At 41.1% G+C, this 16,015-nt stretch overlaps 1 long non-coding RNA gene across 1 annotated transcript in view; it reads right to left on the bottom strand.

The window, feature by feature from the left end:
- The window catches only part of LOC117314438 (uncharacterized), a 420,056-nt gene that overhangs the window by 309,356 nt on the left and 94,685 nt on the right, over positions 1–16,015 (bottom strand). The window lies entirely within an intron of this gene.

Below are 16,015 nucleotides of genomic sequence, written 5' to 3'. Positions count from 1 at the left end.
GAAGCCACCACTTTGAGAAGCCTGCGCACCACAACAAGGAGTAGCTCCCACTCGCCGCAACTAGAGAAAGCCCACGCACAGCAATTAAGACCCAACACAGCCAAAAATTAATTAATTAATTAAAATAAATAAAATAAAATAAATCCAGGACTAAGAAAAGAATAAAATGACTGATATTCTCATGAGCTTCTGAGAAGCTTCCTTTTCCCCTGTATTTGAGTGTACCTGTGTTAGAATGTGTGTCATGTGTGCCAAACTATATACACTGTGATGTAGGAAAATGTATATGATCAAATGTTAGGTAAAGAAAGCACAATGCAATAGTGTATTTACAGTCAAAATCTCAACTAAATAGATGAGGTTACGTATCTTGAAATTATATTGACTACTTTGTTTGTACTATGCTTGATTTACTTAATTTTAAATACTTCCACTTATACATGTCCTCAAATGTTACTCATCATAAAAAAAAAAGTTAAAGGGGTCTCTTCATGAAGTATGGAGGATTGAAAATAAAATGGCACCTCTATCCTTCCATTCTAATCTTTGGTCCCCAGGGCAGGGCACCCTCAGAGTCCAGACATCTCTCTCCTCAACTGGTAAAAGGCTGAGGAGTTGGGATGAACCCCAAGGCATGAACCGCAACAGCAATCTCCCCCGACACGAGCACTCAGTCCTTTTCTAGGGTTCCTTCTCCTTCCTCACAGTCCATCAGAGAAGGGCAAACTCTCTAAGCTCCACCCATGTCATAATGGAAACTGGCTTTTCATTGGTACATTGACTTCTAAGAGCCACTCAGAAAAATAGGAGTTTGATTAATATTATTAGCTCAACTGCTTTATTTTACTCAGGGAGGCAAAGTTTAAATAATACTAGGACTCAAAATATTTTATGTGACCAGGTTATGATAACCAGTACAAAATTATCTCTGACTCATTTTTTTCAAAACAGCACATTCTAAACCAAGCAAATTCAGTGTGACATTTAATTTTTATCCTGAGAAAAAAAGATAAGTCATCTTTTTTAGAAAATTCCCCCTATGTTACAATTTTCCAGGAGTCCCTTCCTTTGCTTGTGTTGTATCATGAGTATCTCAGTTCTGAATGGATTGCCTTATATGTTCTAGAAATTCCTCATTTCTTCTCCGACATTTCTTCTCTTCCTATGGTCATTCCTGTGATAGGTTTGTTTCAGTCACATATTTTTTCTGTCATTTCAAAGGTAATTTGGAGAGAGAAGAGGTCGGTGCTGATGCCATCTGCTGATTTGGGAGTAGTTGCTCTTTATTTATAGAGAACTCTGGCAGCAGTGAAGAGAATGAATGTAAGACTGAAGACCAGGAAACAGAGGCTACTGGGGTCATCAAGATTAGAAATGGTGGAAGCCAGAATCAGACCCACATCAGTGCAATGGAAAGGAGGGAATATATTGATCCCTTTTTTTTTTTTTTAAGAAATTTACCGTGTTGGTGGAAAGACAAAACACAACCTGACTTTCTCAGGCTTTATCAGCCTATTATAGGTCATATAAAGAGCATGCAGAGTAACATCTCAAACTTCACTAGTTCCCCCACCTGTTAAAACAGGACCCCAGCCCTGGATAAGGTACCTGTTGTTATTTAAGAGGTTGCCTGTTAGACTCCACTGCTCCAATGAACACCTCCAGGGATAAAGTCCTCAAAGAACCACACAGTGGTTTGAAATAATGCCCAAGCTATAATCAAGCTGAAGCCCTTGACAACTAAACCTTTCTTATTGGGTCAAGCTCAGTATCTCCTTTTTCTTCAGATGAGGTCTCACCCAAAAGAACTTCAGTTCTCATGTAAATAGACCTCTGGTATAATCATATCCAACTCCCAGTCTCCATGGGATTTACATGGACACAACTGAATCCCATTTAAATTCAAACTGTGACCTCCCTGCTCACCACCCCAACGATACCCCAAATAAACATTTAAAATAATAAAGTAGCAATTTGTGAAATTCTAGAAGTATAATAGAGACAACAATTAATTTACGTATTCACAGATAAGAAGATTACTATAGTTAAGGAGAAACTGTCTGACAAATGAGAATCATAATGGATCCTTGAAGGTCTTTGAGTGGCTAGAGACCCAGAGTGGTTAAAAGCAGGAGGAGTTCCAGGAAAATTGATCAGCAGGAAGAAAGCTGTAGCGGCAGGACTGTGTTCACACATCTAATGAATACGTGCACGGCACTATGCCAAAACTTGGGGATATACCGATGATTAAGGTGGGGCTCTGCCCTCCGGTAACTTAAAGCCTAGCTTAGATTAAAAGGTCTATACATAGTCTTTACAACTGTTAAATGCAGCAAAGGCTGTACTCGCCACATTTAACAGAGTGTTAATATTCAAACAGAGGAGGAAGTGACAGAAAGCTTTAAGGAGGAAGTGATATTAGAGTTGGACCTAGAAGAATGGGTAGCATTATGTCAGGTACAAATAGGAAAAAGGGAATCCCAAGCAGAGGAAACAGCACAAGCAAATATATAGGGTGTGTTCCAGAAATTATACCTGTTGCTTAGCTGGACCAGGAACATGGTAGGAGATAGGACAAGAGCATTAGGACAGGCTCAGGCTGTGGAAAAATGTGAATCCCTGGACTGTGGGCATGCCCTTTAGAAAGTGACTTTTTGTATATTACATAGAGTTATTCTGGAAAAGAAACAAAAATCTACTCATTCCTAAGGGATTTTTGTTCACAGGTATTGTATTATTATATACAATATACAAGTTTACATATATAGAAAACCTTACAGAAATACAAATTTCTGGAGTATTGTCAGGACTGAATTCTATTTTAAATTATTAGCAAACATTACGCTAATCTAGCATCCCAACAGTGGTCACCCCCCACCAGCTGAGAAGCACTAAAGAAGCTAACAGCCACATAAAATAAAAGCGTAAAAGAAGTAACAAAGCCAGCCTGGTGTTGATGCTTGTATTAGACAGGGTCCAGTCAGGAAACAAATAGACTAGCTATTTTAGTGAAGAGAATTTTACATAAAGAACAGTTAACCAGGCATTGGGGAATCAGAAATGCCAGACAGACAAACTGAGGTAAAACAGAGATGCAACTGCAAGGAGTGGCAATCACCCCTAGGGCAGGGGGACAAAGGGAGGAGGCTGGAAGTATCACAGTATTACAACCCAGAAGCTTGAAGGACGGACCCCACAGAGCTGGCACCCAGACCTCTGAGGACCGGGTGCTGTCTGGCTGAGCCAGAATCTCTGAGGGGGGTGCGCTGAGGCTGCTTTTGAAGGACCCACTATTACTAGATTCAACTGTCACTGCCAGTGTGAAGACCCGTTGCTGTGGTGACACTGACAAGAACAAGAAGAAGCAAGTCCCGACTTCCGGTCTCTTTTAGACAAAGCGTAACACGGATCCAGTTGGCAAAGGAGAAGTTTGCAGGGACTGAGCCCCAGCATTGCAAGGAGAGCACAGAAAAGCAGTTAAAGCCCAGTGATCATAAAGAAGCCGGTGTTAGACCACATCTTTAGAGGAATCTAATATGCTTAATCTTGCTTCCCCTGCTTGTAGAAAGTTTCCAATGCAACTATATTATTTCACCAAAACGTGCATTTTCCGATGCAAAAACAGCACAAGAAAGGAATTAAAGGACAATTAATTAACCTTATCAGAAATAGAAAAGGGTCCCATTTCGGTTATGAAGGGCAACATCATGTTTTCATCTTTAACATCTGCCTTCGACTTTTCAGTTTAACTCTGTGTCTAGGCTTAGGAAGAACCCAATAATTTAGATTTTCATTAGCATTTGGCTGTTTATGACAATTGCTTTCAAGCTTCCAAAAAAATGTTCTTTTTTTTAATAAATTTATTTATTTATTTTTGGCTGTGTTGGGTCTTCGTTTCTGTGCGAGGGCTTTCTCCAGTTGTGGCAAGCAGGGGCCACTCTTCATCGCGGCAAAAATATGTTCTTGGTTCTCAAGAATCACCCCACTCCCCAATTAATCTGACAGTCAGGGGGAACTTTGTTCTACCAGGAATGTTCTTTTTCCCACTGAGACACTGAGCACAGCCTAAGAAATGACAGAAAACAGCTAAGGCTCAAAAGATAAATCTTTACCAGCTAATCAATAATAATTGGCTCACTCAGAAATTATCTCTCAACCCAGGATATTACGTTGATTATTATAAATATCTGCAACTTTCCCACCATCTCTCCTCTCGATTCATCCATCTGTCTAAATTCTGTTGGGTTCATGAATTTTTATTTTAATGATACATGTACTAAGGACTTTTAAACAATCAGAAGCACATAAGTTAACATGAATTTGTTTCAAACAGAAACACTGCCTTTTTACCAGCCTTCTTTATTAATTCCTGACTAGTTCAAGTTAACAACATTTATGCAAAATACACCTATAGTTCTTTGCACATGTCAAAAAAAAAATGGGGGGAAGAAAGCATTAAATTAGCATGCCTAAGTATCTAATTTCCAGCCCCACAGAAATGAATAGAAGCAGTTGGAAAATGAGAAGAAAGCAATAACTAAGACATGCAACTCTGAACATTCTCTGTGCTCATTCTCAATCAAAGCTAATAGAAGTAAATACCACACCATACTTTAGCCCCAGTTAAAGGATGAACCTGCTTTCTTGGGACCTAAACAGTGCTACGGGTGAGTTCCTCTAAACCTTCAAAGAATAGGCAACTCCTACACTCTATACTAATCTAGAGCATAGAATAATATTTTTTGAAGCTGTTTAAGATAGAATTAAAAAATATAAAACTATAGTACAATCTTATTCATGAATATAAATGCAATTATCCTAAATAAAATGTAAGGAGTTGAATTCAACATTATTATACCAAAAGAGGGGGAAAAAAAACCCACCATGATGAAATGAGACACATCTCATGCAGAAAATAATACAATATTGAGAAATCTATTAATATAATTTATTATAACAATAGGCCACATGATCATCTCTAGTGACCAGAATATGTTCACTATAATTCAACAACAACTTTAAATAAAATGCTTAGTGTACTTGAACCAGGAAACCACTTCATTAGCCGGATAAAGACTTCTATTTCAATCAAACAGCTAATATTAAAAGCTGGTGAAATATTACTGGTATTCCTAAAGAGTCAGAAATAAGAACAAAATTAATACCATCATATATTTAACATATGAGGAATTAATATTGTAAAGAAAGAGAGAAAATTACTATTATACTTCAAATGATTGTCTACTTAGAGGAGAATAGACTACAAAAATAAAAAATTAATTAATTAATTAAGAAAAGGTTGGGGCTTCCCTGGTGGCGCAGTGGTTGAGAGTCCGCCTGCCGATGCAGGGGACACGGGTTCGTGCCCCGGTCCGGGAAGATCCCACATGCCGCGAAGCGGCTGGACCCGTGAGCCGTGGCTGCTGAGCCTGCGCGTCCGGAGCCTGTGCTCCGCGACGGGAGAGGCCACAATAGTGAGAGGCCCGCGTACCGCAAAAAAAAAAGAAAAAGAAGAAAAGGCTGAACCTGCTTTCATCTCACTGTTAGAGAGACAGTGCCTTCTTTTTTCTGATTCACTGTTGGCATGAAAATATCTGACTGCATTTTACCTCTTTATCTTCTCGAGAACTTAAATAAAACGCTCCATCAGCTGAGGCCTCTTTGCGTTATAACATACTCTTTAAGAAATTATTTAATAAACTCTCTGAAAATCTTGATTTACATTTGAAGAAAGGAACTAAGCCATAGCAAAATCTGTTACTGGTAATCACTGGCCAGCTATTGTGAATGAGATGTGGTCTAACCATCATCTGTCATTGTTTTATACCGGCTCTGAGCCTCCAACATAGCTGTCCGCTAGCTCACAGGATAAGCCTTTGCCCTTTCTGTAGATGGAAATCTGCTTCCTTATTATGCTGATTCAGAGGGCTTATTAAATATGACTTATGGCTCTACTCACATCATAGGCTACACAGTAAGTATAACTTTCATTCTGCCATTAAGAATAGGCAGAAATTTTAATTCAACAAATATTATTGAATATCTATTTTTTGTAGAGACTTATGAGGATGCCATAGGGTGTTGCAAAGGGAAATAAGACTTGCTTCCTGACCTCAAAAGCTTGGCTAGGGAGACACACACGTGCAGAGCTCCCGTGGTGCCTCAGTGGTTAAGAATCGGTCTGCCAACGCAGTGGACACGGATTCGAGCCCTGGTCCGGGAAGATCCCACATGCCGCGGAGCAGCTAAGCTCGGGCGCCACAACTACTGAGCCTGAGCTCTAGAACCCACGTGCCACAACTACTGAGCCCGCGTGCCACAACTACTGAAGCCCGCACGCCTAAAGCCCATGCTCTGCAACGAGAAGCCACCGCAATGAGAAGCCGGCGCACCACAACGAAGAGTAGCCCCCTCTCGCCACAACTAGAGAAAGTCCTCACGCAGCAATGAAGACCCAACCCAGCCAAAAATAAATAAATAAAATAAATTTATAAAAACAAATTAACAATAAAATAAAATCCCAGCAAAAATTCCATCTATACATTACTAACAAACAAGGGAGCACAAAGCCAGCGGATGACATTCATTCATGTGGAGGAGACATTTATGCCTAGCTTTAAAGCATGGGTAGAAAGTAGAGAAGTAATAAAGTAGGGAAATTGAGTAGAGAGGAAGGGATTCAAAGCAGAGGGAACCACATGGGCAGTGTAGCAAGAACACACTGGCAAGTTCAAGGAAGCATTGCTAGTTCAGCTAAGCACAAGACGCATGAAGAGCCAGAAAGGAAAGGAAGGACAGAACTTCAACATACAGGAGCTCTCACGAAGTCCTAAGAGCACAAGTTCCTGAGCCTTGGTTCCCTTGTTTCTTAAATGAAGATAGTAATAGTTACCAAATTAGATTTTCTTAAGGGTTAAAGGAAGCAACGTATATGAAAACACTCTATAGTAGCTTCATAAGATATAATGTATGATTAATCCACAGAGGACTTAAAAGTTACACAATGACAAAGATTGAAAACTCATGTCCCATTGACTGCTTTTTTTCCCTAGGCATGCAGATGGTTTCTAAAGTAAGAGCATTTCAAATAAAAATCCATATTTTCAGCTTCAATTGAATAATATCAGGATCTGATCTGCTGGCCTCACATACGCATATGGCAATGATGGGCTAAGCTAAGAAGCAGCTGGTCCTTAGAGAGATGATGCACTCTCCAGTCTGCAACACAACATCCACTCCCTATTGCCTTAACCCAGACCACTTCATTGACATCATTGCCCCATCATGGGGTTTGCTGAACTCTGTGCTAAGTGGTCACCAATTTAGCAATGGTTCTATCTGCCTAGCCATCATCACAGACATCATGACAACTCCAGCCACATCCTAAGACACTGATAACCAGCCTAGCAGTGTATTGGGAGCTCCCTCCTCACTAGTGGTTGCAGTTTGGTGGGTCTATAATTGGCTTAAATCTGCGTAGGCAAATACTGCTGGAGATTCATACAACCATGCTGAATGAACTCACTTCAGATTTCTGCCCACAAATCTCAAACCGGCTTGAAATTGCCAAAAGTTCTGCTGCATTTTCCTAATAATTCACTCTTCTTCTCTCTAAGATCTTTATATCTACCCTCATCTTTCTTTAAATCACCAACCCACCGCTAACCACACCTCGTAATCATCCTCACAATATCACCAGTCTTTCTGCACGTGTTTGACTCTCCTCTGTGTTAGAATAGAAGTGACCCTGCTCCTAAATCCAACCCCACCTCTAAGGCACAATCTCAACCCCTCCAGCCTGCATCTATTCAAAGCAAAAGTTCTTCAGAGAAGCTTCTCCACCTTCTAAACCTCCCATTTTTCCCTCAACCTACTCCAACTAGGAAATATGGCTTTTGTCTCCATCATCCCAATGAAATGACTTCAATTAACAACTATCCTGATGATTTCACCTTGTCAAATTCAATGTTGAATTCCTAGTATTCAACTGACCTGACTTCTCAGCAAGAGTTTACAGAATTGACCACTCCTTTTCTAGGCTTCTCTGATGCCTCATGGATCTTCTATTCTTCTCATTAATTGGCCACTCTCTCTCATTCTCTTTTGCTGGACTCCTGGACCCCAAAATGGTGGAGGACCCCAAAATGGTGGAGGACCCCAGGGCTTGGTTCTCAGGCTGTTTCTCTATATATACTTTCTCCTTTAGTTTCATGGATTCAGATATCATTTATATGCTAATGATCCTCAAATTTATATCACCCTCTCCAGACCTCTCTCCTGACCTCCAGACCCATGTATTCAGCTGCCTGCCCAACATATCCATTTGGATGCCTAATAAGCATCTAAAACTTACCACAGATAAAACAGAAAAGTTGACTCTCCCACATCAAAATATAGACACAGACCGAGATCTAGAGGCAAATATAGATACAAATACAGATACAGGTAAAGAAATAGATGTAGATAAAGCTGTAGCTAGATACATATTGCCGCTACCAAGCCTTCCCCATTCATTTATTAAGCAAATATTTATTGAGCGGCTACCATCTTTTTCAGGCATGTTCTAGGTACCTGAGGTACAAAATAAGGAGAGTTTACACTTTAGTAAATGGTACCAAAATTCACCCAGTTGATGAGGCCAAAAACCAGGATGCATCCTTGATTCTTCTTTTTCCCTTGCACTCCGTGCCCTGTCAGCTCTAACCCCAAAAGAGCCCAAATCCAACCACATCCCACCAACTCCCTTGCCACCACCAAAATCCAAGCCATCACACTCTGCTATCTGGATTTCCATAGTAAGTGGTCTTCCTGACTTCACTCTTCCCCTTACTCTCCATCCACTACACAGAAGCACCAGCGACCTTTCTAAACCAGATCATATTGCTTCCAAAGATCTAAGCCTCCAAAGGTCTTGCATCACTTCTAAGAGAAAATACAAGGTCTTGACCCTGTCCACAGAGCTCTGTATGATCTGACCTCTGCTTCCTCAGATGAGGAAACTTAAAAAGAGATTAAGAAACTGACTGCATTGCTAGTAAATTGTAGAGCTAGGCAGATTGACCCTAAAGCCAATGCTCTTTATTGTACACTATATTGTCTCCCTGAGTACCTTTTGCTATTGGTCTGCATTTGCCCTATGTAAAAAGTCCATTATGTGTGACCACTTATCTTGAATGGCCTTCTATTGTGGTGCCTTGTTCCCTCTGGCCCTGAACTATGTCCTTTTAGAGCACAACCCTCACCCCTAGCTCCAGTTTCAGCCAGCTTTCTTTTCCCAAGGCTGCATCTGGCTCTGGTATCTTTCACAGCTAACTCAGATGGACCTCAATCTTAGCCTCAGAGACTCAGATACCAACCCATCAGGTACTAATAATCACTGCATTCTAGAAACTTCAGCTTCTAGTGTTGATGACTGATTCTTTCTGTATTTTTCACTTAGATTCCAAAGAGAAGAATCTGATACACCCAGTTCACCTTTTTCTACCAGTTCAATACAGAGGTTGCTAACCAGCTATGAAGTGGCTCTTGGATCAGATGCCTTGAAGTCCTCGGCATCCAGCCAACAGAAGGAGAAAAGAGAGTGTGGAGAATTCACATGCACTTCATCAGTCTTGGCCCAGAAGTAACATACATCAGTTCCACTGGCAAGAACCAGTCACGTGGAAATAGATAGATGCAAGAAAGGCTGGGAAATGTAGTCCCTGGATGAATAACAATAACCCAGAGTCAATTCTATACTATGAATGAGAAGGATAACTTTGGGTAAAGAGCTGGTTATATCTGTCACACCCTACTGTTAGACATTTAGGTTTTTTCCCAGTCTCTATATTCATAGATAAAAATAAATCAGAATTCTTTTTTTTTTTGGGGGTGGGGGGTACGCAGGCCTCTCACTGTTGTGGCCTTTCCCGTTGCAGAGCACAGGCTCCGGATGCACAGGCTCAGCGGCCATGGCCCATGGGCCCAGCCGCTCCACGGCATGTGGGATCCTCTCGGACGGGGGCACGAACCCAGGTCACCTGCATCGGCAGGCGGACTCTCAACCACTGCGCCACCAGGGAAGCCCTAGAAACTGTTTTAAGTTTTATGTTATGGAAGGGATAATACCAGTTCTTCAAAATCACTTTGCATTTAGTTATGCTAGTTGTCAAAGGAAGCAGGTAAAAGCACTTAATCTTTAAACTTGACCATGCGTTTAGATTCATGCACTGCCTAACCCAGAAACTATTGCTAGTGTTTCCTTTAGAAAATAGATTGCTCTAGCTCTTTATTCCAAAGGAAGTGAAAATTCTTTCTGGCTTACTTAACAAATGCAATCAGAGTATTTCAGGCTGAACAACCTGATTCAGATACATGATCTGCAATCTATGTAGAGATGTACCAATCATCTTTGATATTCAGCCAAAAATCTGCTTGTTGGCGTCAGCTCTGGCTGCAGGCTTTGGAAGTTTGAAGAGCCAAATGCCCACTTGAGCATCACTTCAATTATCCCTGAATTTGTGCCTGGTCAATGATCACAAGATGACATAGGTAAATATATCTAATCATCATGACAACATCAATAATAGCTACAAGGTATGTCATTCTGATTTATCATTATTATCTGTATATTTACTTTCAAGTATAGATAAGCTTTTTAGATATAAATCAAAGTGAAAATATCTTGTATGATTTATATTTTGAAATTCAAGCTAGTTGAATCAAAAATGTATATTGCTGTAAAAATAAAATCCTGCAATAATTAATGAAAACTGAGTAGGCTGTTAATCTTATGCATAAAAATCATTAAAACTATTCAAATATCAAAATTGATAAGGAAATTGATTTATAGTTAATGTAAATATTAAGAAAGCATATTAACTAAATAATTTAGTAAGAACATGATATCTTTTCTGAGCTAACAAATATTCATAAAACTTAAATAATAATGAATGCCTGAATAGTAGATATAAGATATAATCTAATCATTTGGTATATCAGCATGAATAACATGAAACATGCATTTTAAGAAAGATACTAAATCTATACTTTTTAAAATGTCACTTAACTCATGAGTCTCTTAACAAAAAGTGCTTTTTAGAATTCCTCACATCTTATAAAAATAAACTTGGAGCAGAACAACTTTGTTACCTCAAAATTTTATGAGGAGAAAAAACTGCAAAGTCATGTATGACAACATCCAGACTAATTATGTTTGGTCCAGACATCATAAAGACTATAAAGAACATGAAGAAAAAAGGAAAGGAAAGAAAGTACTACAGAAAAATGGGATTATAAAATTCTTTCTTCTCTTCTACCAGCCTCACTTGGATGACAGTCTATTTACATATTACAAAAAGCAATTTTTGCAGAAGCAATTTAACAGCAGATAAATGCTATCCTGCATGTTAATGTCAAAGATTTTAATTTTCATTACCAAAGTTCTTTTTTTTTTTTTTGGCGGTACGCGAGCCTCTCACTGTTGTGGCCTCTCCCATTGCAGAGCACAGGCTCAGCGGCCATGGCTCACGGGCCCAACTGCTCCGCGGCATGTGGGATATTCCCAGACCGGGACACAAACCCATGTCCCCTGCATCGGCAGGCGGACCCTCAACCACTGCGCCACCAGGCAAGCCCTACCAAAGTTCTTAATAATAAAATTTTAATAGTAAGTATATTCATTAAGAAATTTCAAAATTATTTTTGCATCCCAGAAGTTCATTCTGTTTGGCTTCAACCAAATATTACTTTCACACTCAGCTATTGGACATTGTGAACTAAGCAACTACTTCCACCAGAGAAATAAATAAGTCCTAAAGAGGAAAGTCGCATGGGAAATATTCTCTTTCTTTGTATGCCAACCTGGCTTCTAGACCCTACTATGGAGTACCTTAGAATAACTGAGTAAGAAAAAAGCTACATTGTAGATAAAGCTTCATAAGAACATTTATTTCTCCTCTTCCTTGCAAGTCCTTAGGCAGAGAGGTAGAAATTTGCCAATTTCAGCTTCCCTCAGGGTTGGAAAGTATTTTATCACTGATTAGACCCTTGATAAAGACTTTCCATAAGAGAAAAGAGAAAGCTTCTTCAGAGTGACATCAACAAGATAGCAGAATAGGAGGTATCAGAGCTCTTTCCCTGATAGAAACATCAATTTAAACCACCACCCATACTCAAAAACACCTTCACAAGAGGTGGGGAATCCAGGTGAGAGACTACACACCTGGATAGAGCACAGAAATAGGAAAAGACACATTGAAGAGGATAGGAAGGGCAGTGCCACATTACCCGTGTCACCTTTCCTCCAAGCCTGCACAGTGCAGCACAGAAAGAGGCACTCTCCAGCAGGAGGAAGGAGAGTGAAGTGAGCACCCAATTTTGCTGCAGATCCTAGCTCTAGGCCCTCCCCAGTGAATCCCAGTGGCTCCAGAATCCAGGTTACCAGCCCATCCCAGCTCTAAGCCATCCCCTACGGACCCAGACTCCAGGAATGCCCTAATATCAGGCCAGCCCCCATGTCCCCAGGCTCCAGGCCAGCCCCTCCACACAAGCTCTAGGCCTGTTCCCTTGGGCCCAGGCACCAGCCCTGACCCTGTGGACCCAGGCTCCAGGCCAATCTTGGTGGACCTTGGCATCAAGCTGGCCCCCACAGACTCAGGACCAGGCCTTGTGCACCCAGGCTTCATTTTGGTTAAAAGTTCTATGACTCAGAAAAAAATAATCAGGGTGTCTTCACCTCATTGATTTCATAAGACCGCCCGTCGTGCCATTTGTTCAACTCTAAGGAACCAAAGCTACCTCTTGGCACCCTCCCAAAACCCTGCAGGTCTTCAAGATCACCCAGAACAACACCATGAGGATCTCCTTTGCCAAGAAGTAGCACCCTTCTCCCCATGCTGGCCCCTCCCCCATTCTAGGGCGGCCCCTAGATCTGCAGAGGGTCCCCCTGGAGGCTTCGGCTGAGTACTGATCAGCCTAGGTGTGGGAAGAAACTCCCAGAAGCCAGGAAACAACCACTCGAAAGGAGGAGGCAGAATAATTCCCTGAGCTTACACGGACCGGAAATAGATCATGCGCTCTCCCCTTCCCCACCTCCACCTCCAGCCAGAGTGGACAGACCTCCTATACACGGGCATCAGGTGAAGTCCTCCAACAGGTATTACCTCAGTAGTGGGGCCCAATTAGCCTTTGACTAAAGACTGTTCTAGACTAGCCTAATAAACCTTAAAGACCAGGTTCTAAAGGATGTAATGGTTTCCAAGTAATTTAACTGCATCTCAGAACAAAGCCCAAAAATATTCAAAGTGATGCAAAAACCCTCAGCACCCCCAAACACTTCATTTACTATGTCTGGTAAGCAGTCAAAATTGCCAACATAGAAGTAAAAATCACTCAGATGTAATAAAATGACCATGAATACCAGTAGGTGCTAAAGAAAACTTACCCAGAAAATTACCCAAGGAAGAAACAAGATCAGCGATCACATGCGAGGGAAAGATGAGTTATCAGGGACAAAGTATTCTTTCTTGGGACTTGTGGCCGGAGCCTGTCACAAGAGAGAAGATTCAGCTGTGCCTGAGAAGGGACAGAGGACCAACTTTCTCAGGATGAACCAGGAAATTCTCTGGGTGGTATTTAACTAAGAAATGATGATGGCAGTTCAGTAGTTAACTGACTGACAATGTAAAGGAAGGGAAGGAAAAGAAACAAAGAAGAAAATAAATGTCAATGAACAGGTTGGGAAAACTGATTTGTTTAAGGGACAGGAAGTTAGAGTTGAGATCACTGTCATAATACAGTTGATGTGTCCCCTCAGTATGCAAGCATCTGTTTCTTGGTCCTGTTCCCTTTTTCTTGGTTGAACTGAGACTCTCCAGGGGAGGGTGCTCAGGGTTTCTGCTGTAGGCAGAGACTTTCAGTAACTAATTGACAAGAAGAACCTTCGAGAGAGGAGTTAATAGGAAAGGAGTGGAGGAGTCAGGACAGAACAGATGTTTCATTCTCACTACAGTTTTCCTCTTACAACTATAGACTCTTCCAGACTCCAAAAGAGAGAATTCTTGCGGTATATCAACAATTCAACACCACCTTCATAGTCTCCCTGAATAGAATACTTTTATGTGTGGGTAGAAACTCCTTGTAAGACATGGACATCTTTTCACTCACACTCAGCCTAGCTTTGCTTTCATTTACTACCAGTGTGACATGGGAGGAAAAACTTATTATTAAATCCAAAAGGATATTGTAACTATAAATATTAAAGAAAAAAACAGGATACCCCTAGATTTCCAGAAGTTAACACAGATAGACATAACAAGTGGGCTGGGTGGTGAGACAGGCTAGATTCAATTGAGACTATAACATTTAATATCAAATTGGTCATAAAGTGTTTTTTAAAAGCCTTCAAAGATGGGATTGCAGGGATAGATTAAAAGGTTGATAAACATCAGTGGTATGCTCTGCTGGGGAGTTTTGTCGAGCAGGTATGCCAAAAGTCATTGGCTCACAGCCCGAAATACTGTATCACCATCCCCAACCGTTACTTTTTGAGGACAGAAACTTGTTTATCTAGCCCTGCTTCCTATTTATGTTATGTTAGTATCTAAAACTGCAATTTCTGCTGCTTTTATTTTACATCATCTGCAATTGTAGAATGAAAGTAATTATCACCCCTAAGGCCCAGTTATTTGCTAACATTTCACAGTAGTTTTTCATAGTTCAAGTAAAAAATCCTTCAGTAAAACTACCAAGCCTTATCTCTCCAGCTATTTGATTTCTCCTCAACTGCATAATATTTACCTATGATAACACCTGTAAAATGAAACAAGAAGGGGCAGGTTGTCCTGTCAGCGACACACAGAGTGGTTGATTGGAGTGTACGAATTAGTCTATTATCCTGCTATCTGTTCTTGTACCAACAGTGATAGATAGGGCTACATAGAAACTGGTTTTGCTCTTATGGGGGTTAACTGAGGGACTGAGCTGTACTTCAACATTGTATAAGGGGCATCCCATGGAACTTTTCTCTTATAGGGCTAGCTGTTCAATTCAATGTCATATTTACTGAACTCCTGCATGGTGCCTGGTCCTAGGGAAGAAAGGTTGGGTGGACACAGTCTCTGCCCTCAAGAGGCTGTCAGTTTCATAGGGTGGACATTGAGTAAGGAAACCATTACAATGCAAGATATGTACATTTTTCTTATATATATATTTATTTATTTGGCTGCGTCGGGTCTTAGTTGTGGCACAAGGGATCTTCCTTGCAGCACGCGGGAACTTTCGTTGCGGCGCACAGGCTTCTCTCTAGTTGTGGCACATGGGCTCTAGAGCACGCGGGCTTAGTTGCCCCGTGGCACGTGGGATCTTAGTTCCCAGACCAGGGATCAAACCCGCGTACCCTGCATTGGAAGACGGATTCTTAACCACTGGATCACCCAGCGAAGTCCCCGCAATACATGTAAAATTATAAAATGATGTACAAGCTTGGAGCCAGCAGAGATGAGAGGCATACGACTCCACCTGAGAGAGGGAAAGAATTTCAGAGGAGATTGAGTTGAGCCCTGAAACTTCTAAAAGAAGTTGCAAAATTGATAAGTGTGGACAGGGCTCAGATTCTAGGCGAAGAGAACAGGATGTGTAAAAGCCCAAAGGTGTGAAAAAACCCAGCCTGTTCAGGGGTCTACAAATACTCACATACTGATGAGACTATGATGGGGAGGCTGCCCAGGAAAGGGAAGGGTGGAAAGAAAATGAAATGAAAGGTGGGCTTTAACAGGTCAAGACAGGCTAAGCACGAAAAGCCTTGACTACCAAGATACAGAACTTCCCTTCATCAGAGAAGTTATGGGACACCACTAAGGATTTTATGCAGGGGAGTGACATGATTGGATTTGCATTTTTAGAGACAATTCTAGCAACAGTGTGGAGGGAGATCTGGAGACAGGGCCAGACCAGGGGCTAAATGCAATAATTTAGGAGAGAGGCTGAGGACCTGAACTAGGCAATGGCAGTAGAAGGGAATAGGAAAGAGTGGATG

The sequence above is a fragment of the Tursiops truncatus genome, chromosome 12, assembly GCF_011762595.2.
Source record: "Tursiops truncatus isolate mTurTru1 chromosome 12, mTurTru1.mat.Y, whole genome shotgun sequence".
Classification (NCBI taxonomy): domain Eukaryota; kingdom Metazoa; phylum Chordata; class Mammalia; order Artiodactyla; family Delphinidae; genus Tursiops; species Tursiops truncatus.
Note: the sequence above shows the minus strand (reverse complement) of the source record. Positions and strands in the feature narration are given on the sequence as shown.